At 37.8% G+C, this 20,850-nt stretch overlaps 1 protein-coding gene across 2 annotated transcripts in view; it reads right to left on the bottom strand.

Moving 5' to 3' along the window:
- The window catches only part of TULP4 (tubby like protein 4), a 151,793-nt gene that overhangs the window by 83,553 nt on the left and 47,390 nt on the right, over window positions 1–20,850 (bottom strand). The window lies entirely within an intron of this gene.

Genomic DNA, 20,850 nt, shown 5'->3' with positions numbered 1-20,850 from the left:
CAGCTCGTGTTCCCAGCCCCCCAGTGGATTCATCTTTTCCACTGGCAAGCCTCTAACACTGGCTGCCCTGCAGACCTGGCTTCCCCGGTCACTCTGCTGCCTAGAGGTATCTGTCAGGGGAACAGAAGGTACTGTTTCTGCTGTCATCCTGCCTCTCGGGCTTTCCAGAAGGGAAAAGGAAAGAAAAATAATTAGAAAAACCCTCAACCTTTGGTCATTAAGGCAATGCTAAAACAACCATTTTGATCACCTTTCACTTGGATGAAACCACTGACAGGTATGTGGAAAATTTCAGCCATGGACAATCTGGCACCAATTCTTCATTTTCAAAACCTTTAAACAGCTGCTAATTTACTCGATCAACTCCTGTATTACATCTGGTTTGTACTACTCCTAAGCTGATCATTATTATCGATAACATCCTTGTCACATCCATTCCCTAGCTAGTTTTGGGCTCCTTGTTCTGCCTTTTGATTACTTACTAGCAGTACTATTTCTACAGTTGTTCTGGAAACATTTTGCAAAAACATCTATGGCCATGATCTGCCAACATTTTCTAAGCTGCCCTTAGATAAGCCCAGCTCTCTTTTCAGTCACAGTCTGTGCATGTCCCACCACTTTTAGCACTCCTTACTAAAAGATATCCCAGCACAGAACTGAGGTGGGAAGGGATCTCTGGAGATGACCTTGTCCAATCTCCTACTCAGAGCAAGGTCAGCTGGAGCCCCTGCTCCAGCTCAGGGCTGTGTCCAGTCAAGTTTTGAGTATCTCCAAGAATGGTGACTATACAGGCTCTCTGGGCAATATCTTCCAGTGTTTGATGACCCAAGTGACAATGGAAACACAAAATTGTGCTGCAGTATCCAGAGGGCTAACTTAATAGTGAGGAGGAACAGTAGGTACTGATGGCAGTTATTAAACAGCAGTAGGTGGGCATGTTCATTAAAAATGCTATTCCTAGCCTTGACGGACTCCAAATACTCTGCATGCACGGTGTTGCTTTTTATGTGTTAGGCATTTCATCCTGCAAATAATTCAGCATATTTCAGCTTTGAGCCTCTAAAGTCTCACTGAAATAAAAGGCACACGATCCTCCTGCTTATCTTTTTCTTGTCAGCATCATTCCTAAATTACTTTACAAAAATCTTTACATACTACAGAAAAGCATAATACAGAAAAATATAAAGGATAGCCAGCCTTTTAACCCAAACCATGGGGTTTTTGTTACCCTTCTGAACAGTAGACATTAACTAGTTTCTATTTTCAGTTCTAAATTTGGAAGGCAGGAAAAAATATAAATACATTGGTTTTACCTTTACTGCTGCTCATCATTATGCTGAGGCATATTGTTATTTGCCAGGAGGTAAAAGGAAAGATGAAATCAGTGGAAAACAAGTCACACAAATGGAAGAGATAACAGACTGTGAAGCACACTAGCCAAAAAAACCAACTATATACATAGCACACTTTCTCCAAGACAATTATTTTCAGATGACCTTTCTCAAATTTATACCAAGTGCTATCTATACAGTAGATCAATAATCATTTAACTTAAAGGGATTAGCAAAACACATGGGCTACGCAAAAAGCATGTCCAGAGATTGACTATTGCAAGTACTGCATGGGAAGCTCTACAAATTCTATTTATTAAACAGATTAAGCGTGGTTAAAAGCAAAAAAAGGTTGACTGCAAGTTTAAGCTAATGTATGATAATGCAAGTACTAGAAGATGCCAACCCCTTAAAAGTTCTTGGCATTTGCCTAATTACATATTTTTAGTATTCTGTGCTGTAAGACAAAATAGTCCAATGCATCCAAAAATTATTGCAAGTAACCTCTCTCTCAACATTTCATTTCAGAACATCAGATTCAACTTATAAAAGTTACATGAATTCAGGAAAAAAAAATTGCTAAACTGAAAGAATGTAACATTTCCTGGCTGAGGAAAAATGTGCCTTTGGAACAGCAGGACTGAGTGTGTCTGCGCCTTCTCCTGGCTGGCCCGCCCACAGGCACTAAAGGGTTCCTGCCCAACATGGCATAAAGCATTTGGAGGCATGCCACTGGACCCATCAAAGTCAGTAAATGTCTTAACTTTTCTTTCTTAGCCTGCACCACTCAAACTGTGTCCTGCAGGAGGCAAAGGACCCAAAAACCTGTGAAATGTACTGTCTGTAATCCAATATCCATACCATATGGGAAGAAGAAAATTTGAGGAAGACTAACAGCCTTAGTTCTAGTATTACTTCTCAATTTTTTGATTTCATATCCTTACTTTCTTTTCAAATTAGCAGTTCTGTGTTCCTTCATTTTTGTTTCCTTAATTTTTCTTGCTACAGAAAAATAGAGAGCTCTTCTTTCTTGACATGATGAGCAACCAGGACAGCACACCTGAGTCTGTATAATTTTAGGTATGAACAGAATGCAATGTAAAGCCTACACAGCCGGGTGTGTAAACTCACTGAGGTACATTCCCATAACATCAAGCTTCTAAATGACAGCTCCAGTATGGACTCAGTTAACAGAGCCTAAGCTTCAGATAACTGAATAGAGCAGTACAGCTATCACAAAGTTGAAATATGCAAATAACTATTTGCAGGCTTGGCTGAAATCTTAGTCTCTAAGACAGTTTCTTCTTTCTTTTTCTCCCTCTCCTCTTTTTTCCCCTCAGTTTTTTTGCAGAAAAAGGACCTGGACCCAAGCTAGAAAAAAAAATCCTTCCACAAAATATTTCCATTCATTTGGGTAATGTTTATTCACAGGTAAACAGCAACATTTAGTAGCAAAAATGCAGGCATCTATCACTTGATTTTCTAGGCACTGAAATTTTCTAGCAAATATAAGTCTTTATACGATTAAAGTCATATAGGACCATTAGCCTCAGCAATGGTAGATGCAGTGCTTTGTTCTCCCAAGGCATTCAGCTTGCTTTTTTCAACTGCAGATTTTTTTTCAGATAACCCCCAGCATGTACATCACAATTTAGCCACAGCACTAACCTGTGTTTATCTGTTTGGATCAATTCCAAAAATGTTTTTCATCCCTTACTCTTCCATATTAAAAGATCATAAGGATCAAATTCAGGAACAGAGACAGTACATTTACATACAAATGAGCAGTATTCTAATCCAGTAGCTTCATTCTCTGACTCCTCTGGATAATTCAGATGCTATTTTTATTTCTGCAGCAGATTATCTCTGTCTTTCAAATGAGTAGATATATTGAAGGTCTGCCCAGGTGCTTCCCTGACAGATTTTATCCACCAGAGGGACCCCTGGTGGCCTAGTGGTTAGCGTGCAGGACTTTCACTGCTGCGACCACGGGTTCGATTCCCAGTCCCTCCCGGGCAGATGGAACCCGTTAGCCCTGTGTGGCCATCCATCTATGAGAAGGATACTCTAAACAAACCTACGTCCTGAGGACCTCACTGCCATTGTCCAAGCTTGCTTGGCCCCGGCAGATGAACCTTAGGATTAAAGGGTGGGCTCAGTTCAGCGCAGGCTGTGTCTCACCTAAAAAAATCCATTGCGCAGGCTGGAAAGGTAAAAGACCTTTCCCCAAATCTTCGTTCGCGAAGATGGGCCATTATTTATTATTATTATCCACCAGACAACTTAAATTTTAGCTCAGCTGGAGATCGTGCCTTTAAAAGTAAGAAATGAGGATGATAATGAAGTGAGACAAAATCTGAATGGCAAATTTATGAATTGAGATTATAAAAAGGGCTAATAGTCAGAAAATGAAGTATTTACTAACATGTTTTGTCTCAGCAGGCACAATTATGGGGGGGAGGGTGGAGAACACCTCTATCTATCTTCAAGAACAAATTTCAAGTTTTGATTTTTCTGATGCTGCAGAAATACCAACTACCATTTTTATGTGTACCAAAGATCCAGTGACAGTTACATACGAATAATACTGTATACACCAACATCAGCAAGTGCAATACTTGCAACAAAATGCAGAAATTAAAAGCAGGTTACTAAAATGCTGAAAATCTTGCATTAAATCATTCCTGTTTCCCAAGGGATCTTTGTGCAGGGCTCTCACACATACCATAAAAGCTTCCTGAAATCTCATGCATCATTCAAAAATTCTGATTATTTATCTGTTTAAGGATTAATGTCCATGTCATCTTCCCCCACTCCTTCTAAATTAACAGGAACTGATGACTTTTGCTCTGCAGCAGAAAATTCCATTAAGAACCATACTGCAAAGGGATGGCCACATCCCAGTGCATCTGAAGGAATAGCGATGCAATCTGGCTTTAGGAAAGATGACAGCTCCTTTCTTTCAAATCACTGTTCTCCATAAAGGAAAAATATGTCAGATGGAAAGGCTTTGCTAATCAACCTGTAAGGCTTTCTTTTTGTTCTCTGGCTATAAACTAGGGGGGAAATTGACAGAAAGTATAGACTTCTACGTGTTTTAATTAATGAGCTTTATCTGAACTGGAATACAACACTATTATTCACAGAGCACTATTATTCACTAAAGCACATCACAGAAGACTAGTAGTTCCTGCATTTTAACTATGTATTTCTGAGCTTAGAAGAAAGGCAAATACATTAAATTTAACATTATTTACAGAACTTTTCATGTTTGGGGGTTTCTCTCCTTAACGTCAGGCTGTATTGTTCCCAGTCTTTATAACATTTTTGTAAATTCACCTAAATTAATTGCATACATTCTGAACACAACTTTCACCTTAATGAAGGCTTACACTGGGAATATATGGTTGAAAAATTAACTCCCTCATAAATTTAACTTTTGTTCTGTTGAGTTCATATGATAACAATTTCCTGATTAAAGCCTTCAGCAGTCTGTGGGGTCTTATGTTAAGTACCGACCTAAAGAGCTCTCTTACTTGTCATAAAGTTTGGGATCAATAGGGAACGGAGCTTATTATTTCTGCCACTACTTACGATAGTGCTCGAAGGCTTCAGCTAAGACAAGGATCCCACAGTGCTAGATTTCGTGCAAATATGCTACAATAAAGAATCCCAAAAAAGTTTAAAATCTAGATATGAACAAAAGGGAGCTAAAAGGGAATTAATGTTACTCACATATTATAACGGGAAAATCAATCCAGAAAAAGATTAAATGATTGGCCAAAACAGTCACAAAAACTGTACAGTTGGAGTTGGCACCAAATCACCAGCTATTGCTTACTGAAAAGACTGTCATCCTCTTTCGCAAGCTTTTATAGAGGATGTTGAGGAACACCAGAGGTGCTGAGAACTCGTGGTCACCTTCTATATGGGAAGAAGCTTTCTTAGTCATAAAGAGGCTTTCAGAGGGCTTAAATGAACCCAAACCTTTCATCCCCACATAAACCTACCTGTGAATGAAACGAGCAGAAACAATTCACTGCAAGAAAATGACTGCGAAAGTGTCTAAATCTAAAAGACATTAAAATTGAGCCTGGAAAAAGTGAAGTTTCTCCATTCCCTCTAAAAGCCAAATCTGCTCAGTTGAGCTGACACCAAAGATGCAGCTCAGACAAGAGCACCTAAATCAACACAAGTTTATTCTGAATCTTGTTTACCACAGCCATCAAATAACCAGTACCTAATCCATTTATTATTTTGATTTTAGAAGAGCTCCTCAGCCAGCTATTTTGCTACCACATCTCAGAAACAATGCCACTGGTCCTAAGACAACTCTAATGCATACAAGCCTCATCTATCCTATGATTATATGGGTTTAAATCAACAATTCTATTATCTCCCTTAGCAATTTAGTTTATTGGCTAACTGCCCTTGTATTTTTATTCCCTGCATCCTTAAAGTTCATTTTTCCAGGCTGCAGCAACATGGGTTCATTATTTCTTTTACCCTGAACAGCCAGAACAAGCAAGACCTCAACTCTTATATAACTGCTTTCCACACAGAGCCTTCCTTCAGTTCCTTTCCTACTTCTCTCTAAAATATATGATAATTTTGTGTTTCTCTTTCCTCCTCTAATAGCATTCAGAACTAAATACAGGCCATATTAAAACTCAATCATTGCCACATAAAACCCACATGATGAGCTCTGTAGGTTAATCTTTACAGTGTACAAGAATGAAGTGCCCACAAACTGCTAAGCACAACCCACAGAGAGAAAGAAATAGTGAACAGCTCATATACACAATAATCCTAATACATAAAATGGATAGCCAACTCAGAAAAGAAAGAAATGGCACTAATTCCTCTACAGAATTAGTTTTGTGGGGTCTCAGCCAGTTCAGCTGACCCTCCCTCCAACTGCTAAGCAGTAGGTCTGATGCAGTCTGATGAGAGCACAAGTGCTTTCTTGCCCCTTAAGATCATTTTACCTTTAGTGTCCAAGAACAGTACTCAAGACACAATGACTTCAGTCACTAAGTTCAGTGAGCTTACACAAATTATCTAATATTTGCTGCAAGCTAAGATCACGCACACAGAAAACAACCATAAATCAGTGTGATGCACAGCAACTCTTTATTTTCCCTAATCTGCTCTTGTGTCGAAGCCTGTGCAAACACTCACCACATTGCACCATTTAGGGAATACAGCTCCAGCCCAGTAACTGGCTCCAGGAAAGAGATCATAGCAAGTATCTTCAAAACTAAGTCAACTGTGAGATTAAAGCCTATTCTTGTCCTATTATTATTATTTTATTATTTTATTATTATAATTATATTGTATACAAAACATTATTTTGTATTATTTTATATTATATTATACATTGTATAGTGTATATAATATATAATACATATAACACAAGAATATTTTATATTAATATATTATTATATATTATAGTATACATGCATTATATCTTATAATACATTACTTTCTATTACATTATTATATTTTCATTATCATTATGAAACTGTTATTATACTCTATTACTACCAATGCTATTCTAACCCTTCAACGCTTACTTAGGTTGATTCTTCATCATTAGCCTGTACTTACATTCTTTTAATTTATGTTTCTCTAAGTATAACACAGAGTAGAAAACACAATTGTTTCAGTTTGATATGTGAAATGCGCATCGTTCTCTATAGCTACAAATCTCCTGACATAAATTTCTGTGCTTATATGCCACAACTCTACTAACTTTTAAACCTTGTTAACAAACCCCTTAGTGCATGCCAATCAGGGATTTAAACATTAATTTTTAAACAATTTGCCAGGAATCCTACAAAATCATAAGCAACTGGTAGTGACTTTAACATTTAATACAGGTTGGTGCTTTTCCTGCACAGACTTTTTGAGGTCTTTTTACTTTTGAGCACCAACTATTATCACAATAATGCCAAGCTGGTTTTGGAGGCTTCCAGAGCAAATGCAAGCAAATCAGATATTCTGCTGTATGGAAGAGAGGAAATCCCACTGTATGGTTGTGTAATTAAAGACTTGTTCATGAAGCCTGTGCATAAAGTAGAGAACTTGTGTCACATAGCCAAATTTAATTCAGGAATTTTGTGACATTTGGGCACTCAGTGTTTCATCTGCTATGGTGTTCTTTCACACTTTTTAAAATATATTGTACCCACTCATTTCAACACTAGAACAGGTGCAACACGCCACGCAATAGCCTAGTACAATCCCATTTTAGATAAAATGAAAGCATTTAATGACTGAGAAGCAGGCTTACCAGCACAGATGCTTTCTACTTCAATACACCAATTACCTTTGGGCATTGGACTTTCCTCTCAGTTAGAATAAAAGATAACCAAGACACAAAAAAGCAGCTCATTCCAATGCTGCTGCTTCAGTAGTAATATAATTAGTGACAACGGCCATCTGTCGTTAATATGCTGTATGCAATAGAAGATTATATAATGATATAGCAATATTTCTTTTATTACTAGCTCATCTTCCTGAAGAAAAATCATAATATACAACAATTGTTACACATGATAATTTTTAAAGCTATGCATCTTTTCACAAATACATTGTTTATTGTAAAGCTAAATCCATGACTGATTCTATTGTAATCAAAAGAGAATTTTAATTGTTTTCAGTGGGCATCTGGAGGGCTGACATACTTCCTGTGCTTCTGAAGCCAATTCTTGTGTCTTGCTTGGGCACTGTACATCAAGAAAGGGAGACAAATAATGCAATTCTTTCTCTTATCTGTAACAACTGTCACTGCACAGACTATGTAGAAGTGGCCAGTTTAGCACAGCCCAAAAGGAGACGTGGACAGTTAACTTGATTTACAGAACTATTAAGCAGCCTTCAATCCAAGTGGCTTCACTGATGTGGCTGCAGTTTTCCTGAGAGCAAAATTTGGCTCTCTTTCTCAGAGTCTGCCTGCCCAGGACTGCAGGAGCTGGAACTGCTACAGAACTGCACTGTCACTCTTCTGCTTAAATATGAACCAGTGGTGACAGGCTCTGAAGTTAAGTCCCAGCCTAATGCTAGAGTGAGAAAGAAAAAAGAACAACCAATCCATAGGAGACAGTAATAGAAATGCATAGAAATGCTGTCAAGTTAACACTCAAAAATTAATAACTTATTTTACACTATTAAAATGCATGGTAGTACTGTTCCCCTACAGGCAAAATACAAATCAAGTTTAAGAAGGATGACCAAAACTAAATAGATTTTCACTGAGCTCCACACAAATGAGCTCTTTGCTTAGATTTAATTATTTATTTTCTTTCTTTATAAAGTGCCTTAAAGCCTAAAAATATTGTAGGTGACAATCTCTTTACCTGTTCTAAGGTAAAAAAAAAAGGGGCAATATATAAAACAAATCAACCAACCAATTCACGCAAGTATATACTTCCAAGAACAACCATTATGTAGACAAGTTTTTTCTTTATCACAGTCCAACCTGAATGCATTAGTTTTCTAGGAACTTAAGATAACTTCAGTGATTTTCACACGGTATGTTGAAAAGATATAACTCAGCTGCATTGCACTTTTATTTTGATTTCTCCACAGTCCATATACAAGTCAAACCAGACACGATATGTTGAGATGTCTTCTCAAATAAAGGATTGGTTAGGGGTTATTTTGGTAGCAATTCAGCAATCACATGAAACAGTACTTCAATTTCCCTTTGCCCAAAGGAAAAGACCGAAATAATTGATTTTGTAAAATATCTGCAGTGTTCTATTAGAACAATGACAGACACTTAAAAATACTTCTGACAGTACGAGGAAGACAATACTGGGAGCGGAGCATTGGTTATCTTTGCACACAGCCATGAGCAGACCGCCTTCAGGTCCCATTAATTCCTACCAATTAATCTGTCTCAAGTAGCCCTCTGCATTTCTCTTGACAACTACATATGAGAGAGTTAGTATTCCAATAGCACTTTGAAGCAATTACAGATTATTGATGATGTTGCCACTAGATATTTACTTAGAGGCAACAAAAAAATATCACAAGGACTTATAATTTTCATTTTCTCAATGAAATAGAACCTTGCAACTTCCAAGAGAAAAGGAATGGAAATTTTTCAACTGCAAGAGAAAATTTTTATCTGATACAAGTTGTGTGACCAATGTTCAAGTTACTGAATTCTGCAGTGAGCTTGGTATTAAAGTTTCCAACCTACTGGTGGCCAAATTAGATGGTGCACTGGTCCACTGTTTCCTACATATTTGAAGATTTTAATTCTTGTAACTCACAATGTAAACACTGATATGAGCATTAAAAGAACTCATCATCATTGTTTGCACTGACATGCTAATAGCTGGAAATAAATACTAGTACCAAATTAATTTTGGTTTGATGTAAGTGACAACCTGCAGAGTACATCTACATTATTCCTCTAGGAGACCACATAAGCCCAGACTTCCACAGCTTTCAATCTTTCTTTACTTTTTTTCAACAATTTCTCTTGCCAAAAAACAGAGTTCCTTATTTGTTTGTTCCCTACTGGACTCCAAGAAAAGAACATTCAAAAACAACACTCTACAAATAGTGACAGAATTGATAGTGCTGGCCATCACAGATCTTCCAAGAAAATTAAAACCACCTAGTGTTAAGCCTATTAACCACCAAACAGCTTGGTCTCCTGACTAGAAGTTATTGCAGCTTCAAGTCATCAACCAATTAAAAAAAATAATTAAAAAACAAACAAACAAAACTTTTGAAACAACTGAGCAGAAGCTTCCAAACACATGGAAAATGTGAGTACCGAAAGACAATTCACATGAAAAACAACCTACTTTTCTCCAGTGAACTAAAAAAGTAAAGCATGATAAATAGGTCTTAACAAAAATAGTATCTGCCTATAAAAAGAAACATCCAGTCCCAGTCATGAGCAGATCTATTTACTAACTATTGAAAATTCCTGGAAGACATCTGCTGAAAATAAAGGCCATTCCTTGCTCGGGTGCAAACACTCCTTCTTAACACCATCAAATGGGAGGAGGGACAAAAAGAACAGGGGTCTTGCTGAATATTTTCTCTCTCATTATTATTACAGCACTTTGATCTTTCTTCCTCTGCTCCCGTTCTTCCATTTCATTTCTTTACCACACTCAGAACACTGTTGCGATTGCACAGCAGCCAGAGACAGTATCCTGTATGCTCCCCCAGCAAGTCAAAGCATTTAACTACATGGTGCTTGCTACCAGACTTCTGAAGTGAAGTTCCTGCTGTTAATAGCCTCCACTAACAGACATTATTATTATCACAATTTTTTTTTTTCCAAGCAAACATATGTTAGACTCTCCAGAAACACTTCTTTTTTTCCACTCACTGAAGCAATCTAATTCCAACTAACTGGCTTCACTTGCAGTTAACTTTTTGAATCTTTTCCATTTATGAAACAGTACAGGATTGATAATTGAATGGCTTCACTTTTAAAAACTGCAGACAGTATCTTTTCCCATAAATGCTGAAATCCAAATGGGCCAACTAAATAGTAACCAAGATCTTGCTAAATCCAATGGAAAGCTAAATATTCTTTCCTTGTTTGTTTGGGTTTGGGTTTTTTTTTTCAAATATTAAGATCTCCTTCAGCTTCAAAGGCATTTTCTTTCTTTCAAAGAGCCTTACAAAGGCAAAATCTGGTTTCTTGGACAGCAAAAAGCAATATTCATTTCATAAGCTCACGCATTCTTTCTTATTAAAGTATTATTTCAAGTTGCTCCATAAAAATAAAATTTAGCCTGTAACGTGCAGCAAGACAGCTGAATTGCATATGGATTTGCATTCATCAGTTACAGTGATATGGAGAGGTAGTATAAGAAGCAAAATCCAGTATCTTGAAAAACAATAACTTCTATATCAAAGCAAAGATGCAATCTAAATTTTATTAAGCTTCACAGTCACAGAAGACTCAAGTGTTATGTAAATCTCTGATACGGAGAATGAGATACAATATATTTGACTACTGATGTGTCACATGTGAGGGAACTAAGATAGCATTTCATATTAGGTATGTGCTTTGGGTTTTTTTTCTAGTAATAAAAAGATACTTTTGGCAATTCAGAAAAAGTAAAGAAATATTAAAATTCAGATTTAAACACTGGGAAACAATTTGAACCTTTGAACACTACCAAAAACAGGAGAAAACTAACTAAAATGTGAATGCATCCCTTAAGGAAACCAGCACTACCAAGAGTCATTAAGTGATTCTGAGAAAAATGATGAAAAATTCAGCCTTGCTGTCAGCTAAGTCACCTATCCCAAGTAACACAAGCTGTAGATATGAAGATAAAGGGAAATCACAGGGAGCGCAGAATTGGAGCACAACTTCATGCAAGTAAATAAATTAAGAGCAGTGGTCCAAAGATATAGCACTTTGCTCTTGTGTAGCTTCTTTCACATTCAAAGCACTGAAAACATGAATTAACTAAAATAAATATTGTGCCATTAAAAAAAGTTGTAATTCAGCTCAAGCTACATTGAAAATTACAAATGCAAGTGATAGAATGAAGTTCAAAGAAGCAGACTCAAAATTTCCTTTGACTGGAAGTTACTCTGCTTTTCCAGCCAAACCTCACAGAAAATGTGGTAAGGTCAGCCAATTGGGTTGTAACTGTCTTGGATCATACAGACTGTTCTGCATCTTTGAAAGTAGGCTTTTCCTCTACAGTCCTCTCCGAAGTGCTTTATCTTGTCTAACTCTGTATGCCTGATACGTTTCTGTCCCTCAGTAAACCTTCAATCAGTATTTTTTCATATCCCTTATCAAAAGCAAATAACATTCTCCCCAGCCTGCAGCTCAGACTGAAGGATTGATTTTAAAACAGTATTTCTTCCTAAAGTGACTCATCTTAAAATGCCAGTGCTTCACATTTTCGTATCAATGTCATCATAATTTTAGACCAAAAGCTAGTGCCAATGGATTTACACGTGAAGTCCTGCCAAATAATCATATTTGGATGGCAATTAATCTCTCATTACTTTTGCACTTCTACTTTAAAAAAATAATTTCTTGAACAAAAGGATTTAGATCTCACCCTAAGAATACATTAGTAAGCATCCCAGTGAGTCATAAACACCAAATACTCAGTGCTGCTAACAAGGCCCCACCAAGGTTGTTTCCATATATTATCCTCCATAATGAGATGTTTTATCAACAGTGCTATGCAAAACCTCCATTTTGCAGCTAGAGGATATAGAGCCCCAAATTCACACTGTGGTCTGAAGTTTCCGTTTTGCCCTGTCTTATCATGGAAATATAAGTTTTAAACATTTATTTGGTTGTAAGGCTCATTTTAATGTCTGAAAGTGAATGCATATTTTTACAAGTGTCCACTACGTTGGCTGAGCTGTTTACATCATGCAAATTACAACAAAAAATTCCTTTGTTTAATTAAAATACTTTTTTGCAGAATCACAGCACGGTTGAGGTTGGAAAGGACCTCTGAAGGTCATCTAGTCCAAGCACATGCTCAAGCAGAGTCACAGCTAGAGCTGGCTGCCCAGGACCAAGTCCAGGTGGCTTTTTCAGTATTTCCAAGGGAGGTGACTCCACAACCTTGCTGGGCAACCTCTCAGAGCTCAGTCACCCTCAAAGTGAAAAAGCATTTCCTGATGTTCAGATGGAACCTCCTATCTTTCCGTTCATGCCCATCATCTCTGGGCCTGTCACTGGGCAAAACTCAGCTCTCTACTCAGACAAAAAATAAAAATTAAAAAATCAGAATTTACAAATTCTTAAGGGACAGTGAAAACAAGTGCCTCTGACATTTTAAAGAATATTTACGTAATAATTAAGGCTGTGAGAACTTCATTTATGTTAATGTCTGCATTCCCTTGCTAAATTTTGTTTTCCATTTCCCAGTACAATGACTCTATAATAGACTTTAGCTACCATTGTGTCCTAGCTTTTTCTCTGTTCTTTCCAAGTCTTTATCTTACGGCAATTTTGTTCCTTTGTACATTTGCTCTAGTTTGTAGGTGCCTACGTCCTTCACCTACTCTTTGCATGTTAATATATTCTCAAGAGAACACGCTCATTACGTTGCATCATTTCCATATATTTGTTTTGCTGCATTCAACTGATATTAGACATTTAATATCTTCCTCACTAAAACTTTCAAAAAAACTTTAAAAAATGTTCCCTATTTTACTGAATTAACTAATCTGCTGGCTGAAATCAGAGTATGCACTATATGCAGCATGGTGAAAGCCAGGAAGGTGAACACCTCTAATAAGACCCATAAGTCTTTTCCTCAATGCATGAAATCTTTCTGAGAAATGCAACAACAAAACCTAGTCGACAGAAAACAGATTAACACTTCAGTACATCAGTATTACCAAGGACCAAGCCTAGCAAAATAATACATACCTATTACCTGGCCAAGAGAGACAAATCAAGTATACCGCCTACATACACAAATTTTTAAATGCTCACATTTTAAAATAAAATTAAATTACAAAAGTACAAGATATGGATAACTGATTATATGACAACTTTACATACATAAAGGCTACAGATGCCAGAAAGAAGAATCTCTCAACATTTCAAATACATTTATTTCCTTTAACTCAGTAGGTGAACAGCTGCTTTGAATTGACAACTGTATAACAAAACCCCTGATCTTCTAGCCAACAGGTAAGTAACTACTCCTCGGTGTCAAGGCTTGATGCCATTTTAAAAGATTTCTCCAAGGTATGTAGGATGGTCCTCCTGAGCACAGGCACAGGATCTCCTGTGATCCCCTCATCGCAAAATCCAGTCAGAATTAGGTGCCTGGGAGGGCTCATTCTGGAGGAATGAGGGATCACACCCTTCATCCTGCTCACTTTGTGCTTTCCTAGCATAACTCCCCTACATGGAAAAGTTGCTTCTGTTCCTCTGTTGGCTTCTCTGCAGAGCTTTTAGAGCACGAGCAAAGGTACAACAGTGACAGCAGCTCACCTGCCTGCTCACCCCTCATGTGAAGCCCTGGTTCAGTGAGTGGCTCAGGAGGACCCCAGGAGCAGGGCCAGGGCTGCAAAGGTGGCTGGTGCCCCAGAGAGGACATAGTGCACAAAGGCTGCACATCTCCAAGAGGCAAATACAGCTTGCAGGAAAAAAAAAGAAAAATTTTAAAAAGATATTTAGAGCAAGCTTCTTACAAGGCATGTGAAGATGCGGTCACAGCAAAGCCAGCCAGCTGCTCTCTGTGGTAGTCTTGTCAAAACAAGCTCCCTTCATCCCCATGAGCAAACAGATCTCACTTTCAGGTCCCATCTGTACATACAGGACTCCAGGTCTGCCAATGTGATTTTGACAGACTCACTGACATAGCTTTTGAAGCTGTTCAACTTCTTTTATCTGCATGTGTGCACGCTGAATGCAGCCATCCTTCATGCTGAAAAAAATAAATACGTATCATCACTCATCACCACTGTTATGACAAATATTACATGGAACAAAGAAGCAGGAATTGTACTGGGAGCCCATGTCAAGTCCTCTATCCATCACCAGTTAAAATGTTCCCTGTAAGGAATTAGCTTGTGTGAACCTCTGAGACGGCAAGGCCATGGGAAAGCAACAGTGTCTTTGTATGTGCTAAAACTGGCTGATAAACAGGAGGTTGGCATTAGCAAAACAAAGGCAACTGAAGAGCCACCTGTGTAAACAAAGCAAGGGAGTTGAGATGATATCACCACTTAACTAAGTACCAATAATGAGCTTAATCCCTGCAATATGTATGAACCCATTATAGAGTGTATATTAAGCTGTTGTCAATCTGCAATAAATGAAGTTCGTTGATTCTCACATTGAGCGTCTGGTGCCTTCCCTCGTCACGACAGTTCCCCACTAGGCTTTCTTTCAAAGAAACACATCAGCCCTAACTATAACAAGTGGCAACTGTCATTATTACATTGGCCTCCATTTGCAACTGTAAGGACGTGGGGGAGAAAGGAAAAACAGAGACCAGCAATATGCCACAGTATGGGTTTTCATTTCTATTACACGTAGTTCTTGTTCCTCTAACCTCAAAATGAATATAAGGCAACTCAGAACAGGGAAAAAACAAGATGACTCAGATGTATGGATAAATTGGATTCTATATGTGCACTATTCAAATCAGGAAAATAAATCACTAGAAAAGGATATCATATGGGTCTATTAAATCAGGAGTGGCATGGAGGTAACAACTGTTACTGCCATTTCCAGAGCAGAAAAAAAAAAAAAGGAAATCAGAACTACAGATATTCAAACAACAAAAGAACTCACTTTTTCCACACAACCCATAGGTGAATTGTACAATTCACTATACAGTACAGGTCAAAATTTTACACAGATGCCAAAAGCAATTGGGCAAATTCACAGACAAAAGTCATAAAGACACAAATTCACAGAAGAAGTCATAAGGACACAAAGCCTGTGTACCTGTCCCAGAATGCTCCTGAGATTCAGACTGCTGGATCTGTATCAGAAAAGTGTGAATATAAGCTTACTGGTGCTTAAACTCTTTCTTATGTGTTGATTACCAGCCACTGCCAGAGACAGGACACTGTGCCATCTGGACATTTGATTTGACACTCTATGGATGCTCTTAACCACTGCGGACAAAGCCTTTAATATGTAAAATTTCATGCTGTCCCGTCTCAAACTAGAGACAAATTAATCCTAAAAATTGCCAGTGCCAGCAGTAACCTTTTTTCTCACTCTCTACTTCTGGTAAAGTCTGTCCTGTATTTCTTCTTCACTCCTCAAAAGATCAATATTTGAAGTTTTAAGTGTCTTTTTTTTCTCATCACATCAAAAAAGTTCAATTGTATAATTAAGTTAAAATCCTGACATGGGACATTTTAAGAACACTGAGCAGAATATCCAGAAAGGTCTGAAGACTGGAGTATGTTTTATCACAACCATAAAACCAGTACTATAGTAATAGTTTCCAGAAGTCTCACAGTATACTACCAGTGAAGACCAGGAACCGAGAAATGCTAAACAGCAGATTATGTACAAGGGTCTAAAACTCCTTTCATCATGCTCCTTTTACCTCCATCCCTGCATATCGGGGCATAACATCCATGCTACAATGAAGAGGATGCGGCTTCATGTGGGTATGACAAGTTTGGACTTACAAAGTCAACTGCAGTGTCCAAGAAAGCTTCAAGAGTCAGAGCTCTGCTTGATGAGACACTAATTACTACTGTACATTTTTTTAGCTAATTCAATTAAATGAGTTTTAAATGAAAACAGCCATTCTATTTTTAACTTACAAATACCAAACACATTTTAGTAAGGAGGAACTGAAATTTGTAATGTCTTTTTAAACCTCCAGCCATACTATATATAACATCTCTGCTGGTTATAAACCAGCAGGGTCAAAATTCTCCAATTTATACAAGACTATAGATAAGAATTCATAGCATCTTCCTAGTCACCTGCAGACTGTCTTTGGTTACACTTTTAAAACAGAACAATAATGAGTGAAATCTTCCAGTTAGAAGACAATTATGCATGTGCTCCTGATCCTGATTCATGAGATTCTGCATAGGAGGCACCCCAGCATCAGCACTGGGGATTGCATCAGGACTGCTGGGAACAGGTGAGCATAAGCTTTGAAGATTGAAAGAATTCTTACAACTGTTGCATTTTTCCATATCCACTCTGACTGGCATCTCTCTGATTATCCTCCAGAATAGTCAACTTCTAGCTTTCAAAAGCACTGATTTCACATAAAGAGATTCAAAATGAATAAAGGGCAAAATATGGTAACTTTATTATTAAGATTTTTTTTGCAAAAGGGTGAGACTGCAAGAGGGCAGGGAGAGAAAACTACTGGAATATTACTTCCGAAAAAGCAGTAGTAAAATTAAAGGTATATTTTAATATTATTATTTTTATTTATTTATTTGTGCAGTTTAAACAAATACCTAAATGGGCTTGGTAGAAAAAATAACCATCAATAAGAATTCCATGAAGTGCAGCTATGCAAAGCAGAAATCACCTACAGGTTGCCAGAAGGTATAATAAAAGAGCAGCATAATGTTCAGGGAGTGTTGTTTTGAAATTCAGAGCTGAGGGCAAGGGTGGACTCTATCGAAGTACAAAGTAACATGATAGACTTTTCTTCTGCCCTCAATAATTTAACCTGTTTGCAGACAATAATTTGGCACAGGTAAAAGATTCAGATAACAAACATGGCAGCAATACAGATTTCATTTAAATGATTTTATAACAAGTAACATCCATTTATGGAGAAATCTATCAAAAAGGGCATGTTAAAGATAAACCCTTGTAGTCGATCTTCATTTGCCTTTAGCATTCTGATGGCTACAGAAGGTGGGAAAGATGAGAAGAAATCACCCAGACCAGTAACATCCAACAACCTCAAAATGATGCATTGTTTTACAACTTCTAGGGTTCATCCTACAAAACTTGGGTCTTCTGTGGTTAATGGGCGGATGAGGGCCCTAATAGTGTGATTACAACCAAAGCAAGCAAACCTGTGTTTCAGAAAAGCAGATTTCCCACTTGTATCAGCATTGCCATTTCCTTTCTTGCAGCTGGCCATCCATGTGCAGATTGAAAATGCCAGGCAAAACCAAACTCCAGACAGTAGTCTGCGTGTCAGCAAAGCCCTCTGCCTGTTGCAGATCAGATCCTGGCCCGGGACACCCCATTGCACTGTGACTTCCACTACTGTATAACAACTCACATTTCTGTGTTACCATTTCAGCATGCACTTCTGTTCTTGCCCTTTTTTGGTTGGCTTTATTGCAAGACTTGTTTATTTCAACTGAGCTATTTTTATCTATTTTGGGTCCCCTCCCTTTGCTCTTTTATCTGTTACCCATGTTTTTTTCCATTCTTTTGAGTAACAGGGAACTAATTCCTTCGTGGGTAGTTTCCAAGAGGTCTGGTGGGCTTGTGCCTGATTATTTATTTATAATCTTGCCTGGCTATATATTTTATTTGGCAGTTTTAGGTAGAGATTTGGCTTTAGTGTTTTGTATCTGTTTTAATTCAGGCCATAGAGGCCTCACAATAGGAAACACAATAATGAGCTAAAATAAATAAGGAAGATATTCAAATAGTTTCACACCACACATGGGCAAGAACAGAGTCTTGCAATAAGCATTTCAGTGATAAATGAATTCACAGGCTCAGACAAGAAGTAAACATCTAAAGGCGCCATTATCTAATGCCTTTCACCTGAACTTGCCACTGGCTGCCGCAAGAGAGGAGCCCCAAAGAAAAGATACAAGGACTCCCTGAAGCAACAACTCACCCTCGGCCATATTGATCACCATAACTGGTCTACTCTGGCCTCCAATCGGGAGGTCTGGAGACAGACCATCTATAACGCTGCTGATGCTTTTGAGAAAGCACGCAGGATCACTCTTGAGGAGAAAAGACAACGCAGAAGGAATCGAGCCTTGCAGAATATACCATCTAAGGAGTCTTTCTGCTGTGCCTTTTGCAACCGGACTTGCCTTTCTCGTATTGGCCTTTTTAGCCACCAACGCGCTTGCAAGAAACGTGGGCAGAGCCCTTCCCAAATCTTCGTTCGTGAAGCCTAGCCATGATGATCACCTGAAAGGACTCTGGACGACTTTATTATATAGCTTTATTTATAAAAGGGAGATCATAAAATAGATTAATAATTTTAAAAGATCCAGCATGCTATTTGTACTAGAGTTTCTCACATACTTATAAGTTTTAACAGCTTTTTGATGTCAGATGGTTTGGCATCCTTGTGACTGAGAGATCCTGCCTCGGTCTTTTCTGCTTGACTTGGTTGCTTACTGCTAGGATCCTTCACTGATAAAAACCCTACAGAATGGAGGAAGCAAACAAAGAGCTTCTGCTACAACTCAGCTTCAGGAATAGCCTGTCTCCAGGGACAGATCAACTCCAGCTATCTCCAACACAGAGTGCTACCACTATAGACATGCAGTGGCTCTTGCAGCTGTGTAAGGCATAACAATTTATCAGTGCTGGCAGTAACAACTCAAAGGAGACAGGCAGCCAGATCTCATTCCTTAGCATGGCTCATTCCTTAGCACCTGGGCTCCACGTACGTACCACTCTGAGCAAAGCACAGTAATGAGCATATTCTACAGCTGCTGCTCAGGTAACTGAGGGACAAATATAACCCACTGGTACAAGCTACCTGTTTATTTTTACTAGTTCTGACAGTAGTGCCCCACACAAAGTCCAGTTGTGGCAGAGTAGGAGCCAAAGCACTCAATTTTCTCTTAACACTTGAATAAGATATTAGTTCATCTGAGTAGAAATGTTGGCCATCACTGGTCTAGATACACTGCACTTCTCGTCAGTACCACTGAGAAATGTGGTATAAAATGCCAGGATAATCCCTTGGAAAGACACCCACTGCTTCCAGAGACAATGACAAGAAGTGACAGGAAATTTCAAAACAGCATCCAGAATTATTAGCTTGCTAATAACCACCCAAAAATGAATACAAATTGGTGAGCAGCCTTCCATCAAACAATTATGTGATTGTCATGACTGGAGATGTTCCAAAAATTTTCAGCTAATCAAAAATCCTCAAAAACAAGCTTCTTATTTCCAACTTAAACTATTACTGGCTCACAGAAATAGAAAATCTGTGTCTTCAATTTTATCTGAAGTATTTTCAAGGTTTCCCTCCTTACTTATTCGAAGTAGTGAATGAAGAAAGCAGCAGACTACTTTCTTTCAGCAGAAATACAAAAAGATGAAGAGGAGTGAGCAAAATGGCTTTTGAAAACTGTATTTTAGGTGAAATATTCAAATACTCTTGATTTGTTAAAAAAAAACCAAACAATACGAACACAACAAAAAACCACACACCAAAAAGAAAGTTGTCATTATAAACACACTAGCTTAATATTTTACGTAATCTAACATGTTCCACTAAAAGCAGTACTATCCTCACGAATATTTTAAAAATAATAACCCAACTTTCTCTATTAATGAAAATTTTGATTTCACAAGAATAGTAGCAAATCTATACTGACAGAAGTTACCCATGAGTGCCACAGCACAGTATGATAGAATTGTTATTGCTAAAGACACCTGTAAAAATAATTTAGAAAATCAGCCATCAACACATAGGACAGTGAACCCAAAAAAGCATTCTCTGCAACCAACTGGAAGTATAAAAGTTATTTGAAAAGACATTTTAGCCCCCTTTTTAAAGCCTCCTGTACATATCATGCACCTTCTGTTGAGTATTTTATGGGCCTCTGCCTCATTCTGGCAATGTAAGGGCTTTAAAATGCAGCCTTAAGGGTGATTTATTTAACAGTAGCAAGTGTTTACTCGATAAATTTGCTCCCCATGTGTATTCAAAACTCACCTTCACTGACATTCAAGATAAAAAGTTAACACCTCAGAGTTATCACTATAAAGAGAAAAGATAACATATTTTTACTGCTTTCAGAACAAAAGGAATATCTTTACTCATAAATGCAACAGTTTTTTCCATTAAACTCACTTAGACCT

Source organism: Neopelma chrysocephalum, unplaced genomic scaffold, assembly GCF_003984885.1.
Source record: "Neopelma chrysocephalum unplaced genomic scaffold, ASM398488v2 Primary Assembly neopelma1_23, whole genome shotgun sequence".
Classification (NCBI taxonomy): domain Eukaryota; kingdom Metazoa; phylum Chordata; class Aves; order Passeriformes; family Pipridae; genus Neopelma; species Neopelma chrysocephalum.
Note: the sequence above shows the minus strand (reverse complement) of the source record. Positions and strands in the feature narration are given on the sequence as shown.